The sequence below is a fragment of the Cryptomeria japonica genome, chromosome 7 (genome assembly GCF_030272615.1).
Source record: "Cryptomeria japonica chromosome 7, Sugi_1.0, whole genome shotgun sequence".
Lineage (NCBI taxonomy): Eukaryota > Viridiplantae > Streptophyta > Pinopsida > Cupressales > Cupressaceae > Cryptomeria > Cryptomeria japonica.
The window spans coordinates 31,721,773-31,727,988 of record NC_081411.1 but is presented as its reverse complement, the minus strand read 5'-3'; positions in this window follow the sequence as shown (position 1 = coordinate 31,727,988).

Sequence of the window (6,216 nt, the reverse complement as noted above, 5' to 3'; positions counted from 1 at the left end):
TTCTATTTCAGGGTTCGTAGTAAGGATTTTCATTTGGAATTACCCCTTGCAGTCGTGCAAGCGTGATTGAGGCCTATAGCCTAACAAGGTACCGAAACAAGAAGTAGTCATGCAAGTATTCTTGAGACTGCAAGGCCCTACTAAATGTATGATATGAGAGATCTCAAAAGAAAAAACTCAAATAATCCCATCCTCTGAGACTTTAATCCTAAGAGGCCTATTTTTTAGAGTGAGTCAAAAATCTTAGGTCTAGCTATACTCACTTGGGTCATTCTCACAGGGTGATTACTTTTGCCCACTGTGACAGGCCCCCAAAAGGTATTCAAATCTCAAACATAGAAGCACTTCAAGGGTTGGGATTTTCGATTGTCCAAATAGACAAGAGCATACTCTCCTACCTAGACAACTTTTCAAGCATAGAAAACAAGATGTTCATTCACCATTAGCAAAATAAGTGTGCCTAGAAAACTTAAGAATACACAAAGCCTTGTTGATTTTTATTTAGGCAACCTGTAAAACAAATACATTAGTAATCATGTTGTTTTGAAGAAATGAATCTTTGGAAAGCGTAATCTTCGACAATCATCCTAAAAAAACTAGTTAGGCTACTAGAAAAATCACAAACATACCAGGGTTAGCATTAGTAATATCAAATTTCAGCATGAAAAACACTTAAAATGCAATCTGTTTTGTAAACACAGAAGCAGAAATTCGTACGAGTATTCTCATATACCCTTAATAGAACACAAAGAAACTCATACGGTACTACAAAGGTACTCGTATGAGATTCTGGAATAGGCCCGACCAGAAACCTGTGAGATTGAAGATTTGATGATGAAAGAGGTCAAGAAATTAGATTTCCTGTCCCACGGTGGGCACCAAAATATCATGTGTGTGAAGTAGGGTACCTGCAGCTGCAACACAAACACTCAATAGATCATAAAAAGAATAGTTAGAAAATTGAAATCAAATGAAAGATAAACCATGAAAAAGTGACATATCACCTCCTAAGAGATGTGAGTATGGATTTTCTCTCAGATCTGGATAAGTAATCCCAGTGACTTGACTACACCTAGATGGAGGATTTAAAATGATATGATATGCAAGCTAGATGAGATTGATTATGCTAGATTGATCCAAGAGGCTAATTAAGCTAATGATATAAATGATCAAGCTATGATGATTATTCAATTGAGCTATAATAGAGATTGATTATGCTTGGTAAGTGCACAAAGATGGTGGTCAAAAAGGGGGGTATAAGTGGACAATTTTTTTCTGAAATCAGGTGAACCTAAATTTGGAGGCAAAATTTGAATGCCATCCACTCAAAATATGAAGATAATAAAAAAACCAATATTGTAGTACTCTGAATCTAGTTTCTAAACTACTAAACTTTTTCAAAATTGGATAATATTAAGGGGGTTAAATCCTTTGCGCACGAAAAATAGACCTTGATTTTTTCAGAAAAACATAACATAGTGTCTAACGTGCGCATCAAAAAAGTCATATTTAGATTTAGTATTTTGACAAACCCTTTGGCAAAAAAATAGTTAAGAGTGAGCACTAGAAGATGTGTATTTTTTTGATATTTTTTGTTGAGTATTTGTTTTTTTATGATTTTTTTGATTGAGCACATCCTGAAAATTAGGTACCTGTTCATGCACGAAGCATAAGTTGCACTAAAAAAATTGAAAATTCAATTTTTTTTTTTAAATTGTAAAGAATCAAGTTCACTACAATAATATATAATTTCTTTTAAATTTGGATAATTATATCAAAAGGTATTAAAAAAATGGTGCACGTATGTCTGTGAGAACTATGGAGACACTCGTAAAAGAAATTCAATAATAATATGTTATTGTTGTTCAAATTTTAAAAAAATTATATGGTTAGAAAGCTCAGAAGATGGATGAAAATATGGTGGAAATTTTAGAAATACCCACTTGATGATGACAAAGTCGAGAAACCAAGTTGATAAAATAAAACACACCAAAAAGGAAGGAAATGGAGGGAAATCAAACTCCTAAACCGTAGCTTTGTCATCCAGGCCTATTTCTAAGCCTAAATAGACAAAAGCACGTATGGGCTACCTATGGTATAAAAAGCACGTACGAGGTACTTAAGGTGTAAGAAGCGCGTACATTCTATCTTAACTATAAAAAGTGTGTACGCACTATTTCTAGTATAAAAAGCACGTACATGCTATTTGTACTATAAAAAGTGCGTACGCGCTATTTTTACTATAAATAGCACGTACGGGCTAAGTTTGTTTAAATTTTGGGAGTGTGTATAATATGCTATTGTATATATATATTTATATATATAAATATGTGTGTGTGTGTATATACATATAATATATAATTTATATATAATATAAAAATAAAAAATATATAATATTTATATATATATATATGTATATAATAATATATAATATATTAAATATATATACACATATGTGTGTTATGTGTATTGTCTCCCTCTCTCCCTCTCCCTCTCTCTCTCTCTCTCTCTCTCTCTCTCTCTCTCTCTCTCTCTCTCTCTCTTCCTCCCCTCTCTCTCTCCCCTTCTCCCTTCCTCCATACCCTCTCTCTCTCTCTCTCTCTCTCTCTCTCTCTCTCTCTCTCCCTTCCCTCTCTCTTCCTATCCCTCTCTCCCTCCCTCCATCCCCTCTCTCTTCCTCTCCCTCCAATATATCTTCTTTTTGTTTGCATATATATAAGGTGATAAGAAGATTGACAAGGTGGTCGGTTTTCTTTTTTTTTTTAAAGAAGATAGGATATAAAGTAGAACGTTTGAAGAAAATGAACATATTGGTTTCTTTGGATCATGTGGATGTATTGGTTGGATAATATTTATGGGTTGTATGGTGTACTAAGTGGTCATATGGTGTCTTATGACCCCTTAGGTGTCGTTATGGGTCATATGGTATTCTATGACGCCTTAGGATACCATATGATCCTTTACATGTCATTAAAGTTCATATTGTTTCCTAAGAGGTCATATGGTGTCCTATGACCCCTTAGGACACCATATGACCCCTTAACACATCATACGACCCATAACGACACCATATGGTGTCCTAAGGGGTCATAGAATGCCATATGACACCTCAGGACACCATACAACCCATAACAACACCATATGGTGTCCTAAAGGGTCATTTGGTGTTTTATGACCCCTTAGGACACTATTTGGTGTCATTATAGGTCCTATGGTGTGCTAAGGGATCATATAGTGTCCTATAACCCCTTACGATACCATATGACCCCTTAGATGTTGTTAGGGGTCGTATTGTGTTCTAAGGGTCATATGGTGTCCTATGACCCATTAGGACACCATATGGTATCGTTATGTGTCTTATGCTGTCGTATGACCCCTAGGACACCATATGGTGTCATTAGGGGTCATATGGTGTCCTAAGGGGTCATATGGTCTCCTACGACCCCTTAGGACTCCATATGGTGTCATTATGGGTCATATGGTGTCCTAAGAGGCCATATAGTGTTTTATGACCCCTTAGGACACCATTTGGTGTCATTATGGGTTGTATGGTGTGCTAAGGGGTCATATGGTGTCTTATGACCCCTTAGGACTCCATATGACCTCTTACATGTCGTTATGGGTCATATGGTGTTCTAACGGGTCATATGGTGTTCTATGATCCCTTAGGACTCCATATGGTGTCATTATGGGTGTATGGTGTCCTAAAGGGTCATATGGTATTCTATGACCTCCTAGGACACCATATGACCCCTTAAGACACCATACGACCCATAAAGACATCATATGGTGTCCTAAGGGGTCATAAGATGCCATATGACCCCTCAAGATACCATACGACCCATAACACCAACATATGGTGCCCAAAAGGGTCATATGGTGTTTCTTGACCCCTTAGGACACTATTTGGCATCATTATAAGTCCTATGGTATTCTAAGGGTCATATGGTGTCCAATGACCCATTGGACACCATATGGTATTGTTATGTATCGTATGGTGTCGTATGACCCCTAGGACACCTTATGACCACTTAGGACACCATACGGTGTCATTAGGGGTCATATGGTGTCCTAAGGGGTCATATGATCTCCTACAACCCCTTAGGACTCCATATGGTGTGTTTATCGGTCGTATGGTGTCCTAAAAGGTCATATAGTGTTTTATGACCCCTTAGGATACCATTTGGTGTCATTATGGGTTGTATGGTGTGCTAAGGGGTCATATGGTGTCTTATGACCCCTTAGGACTCCATATGACCTCTTATGTGTCATTATGGGTCATATGGTGTCCTATGACCCCTTTGGACACATGCATGGATCCCTAGGATACCATATGACCCCTAAGAATACCTTTTGACCCTAGAGAGGGAGAGAGGGGGATGAGAGGGATGAAATGGGAGAGAGATACACCAAAGAGAGGAGGAGAGTGAGATAGAGACTGAAAGGGAGAGACAAGAGATAAATGTGAGAGAGAGAGAGAGAGAGAGAGGGGGGGGGGAATAGAGGGAGAGATAGAGATAAAGAGCAACATAGAGAAGGGGACTAAAAGAGAGAGAGAGAGAGAGAGAGAGAGAGAGAGAGAGAGAGAGAGAGAGAGAGAGAGAGAGAGGAGGTATAGAGAGATCTAAGAGGTGGATAGAGGGATTGGGAGAGAAAGAGAGACCTAAGAGGTGAAGGGAGGAAAGGTGAGAGAGAGAAAGAGAGGGTGAGAGATAGAGAGAGTCTAAGTGAGAGGGAGGAAGGGGTGGAAGGATATTACAAGAGACTAGAGAGAGAGAGGTGTGAAGAGAGGGAGAGAGTGAGAGAGTGATAAAGAAAGGTAATGAGAAAGGGAGAGAGGGAGGGAGAGGGGAGAGGGAGAGAATGAGAGAGAGACACCTGAGAGAAGGAGAGAGTGAGATAGAGAGAACAAGGATGAGAGGGAGAGGGAGAGACTTAAGAGATAAAGAATGAGTGGGAGAGAGAGAGAGAGAGAGAGAGAGAGAGAGAGAGAGAGAGAGAGAGAGAGAGAGAGAGACTTAAGTAAAAAATAGAAAGGGAGGTGGGGAGGTAGGGAGAGAGTGGGAAAGAGATACACTTGATAGAGGAGAGTGAGATAGAGAGATAGAGGCAGATAGGGAGAGAGACTTGAGAGAGAGAGAGAGAGAGAGAGAGAGAGAGAGAGAGAGAGAGAGAGAGAGAGAGAGAGAGAGATAGCTAGAGATGTGATAGAGAGAAGGAGAGAGACTTGAGAGAAAGAGAAATGGAGCTAGAGGGGGAGAGAGAAAGAGAGTTAGAGGGAAAGAAATACTTGACAAAGGAAGAGGGAGAGAATGAGAGAGAGACACTTAAGAGAGGGGGAGAGAGTGAAAGATAAAGATATTTGAGAGAGGGAGAGAAAGAGAGGGACATATGAAAGAGAGAAATAGGGTGAGGGAGATGAGAAAGAGACAGAGAGATACCCAAGAGAGAGAAGAAAGTAGAGAGGGAGATGCCTAAGAGATAAAAAGGTAGGGGTTAAGGAAGAGAGAGGGGGAATGCAGGGAAGAGATGAGAGACATAATGCTGATATGAGCATGCTGATTACTAAAATTTGACTAATCCTGAAAATTATAAGAATACTCAAAAAACTAGAATCTGCATTATAACTCTTAGAGATCTAGAACCACTCTCAAACATCCTAACAATATATACATAAAATATAACTTAAAGTATAAGAAAGATAAATGAAAAACAGAAATGTTATATTTTATGTATATATCCTACTGAAAAACCTAATGGAATGTAAGTGAATTGCATTTTATTGATAGACAGAACCACGTACGCGGTTTTAGTTTTTAAACCGCATACGCAGTTAGTATTCTTTAAAACACATACATGGTTAGTATGTTTTAAACCACGCACGCAGTTTAGCTTTGGTTAGGCTCGACAAAATGAGCCTTAACGCATATGGGGTTTTTTAAATTTGAAATACCCCATGCGCGTTTTGGTGTTTTTCATGTTTTTTTTTTGGTGTGTCCACTTTTTTGACCACCATCTTTGTGCACTTACCCTGCTATATGATTCAACAATTATGCAAGAATATGATCACAATGCTTAAATGATATGCTAGAATGGATATGCCTATAGTAACAATGCCTAAAATGATATGAGATGGGATCCTTTGTGCTCCAAAATGGGGGATATTTATAGGATTTCCAAGAAAAGGGGTGAGGTGACAAGAATAAATGGTTGAGA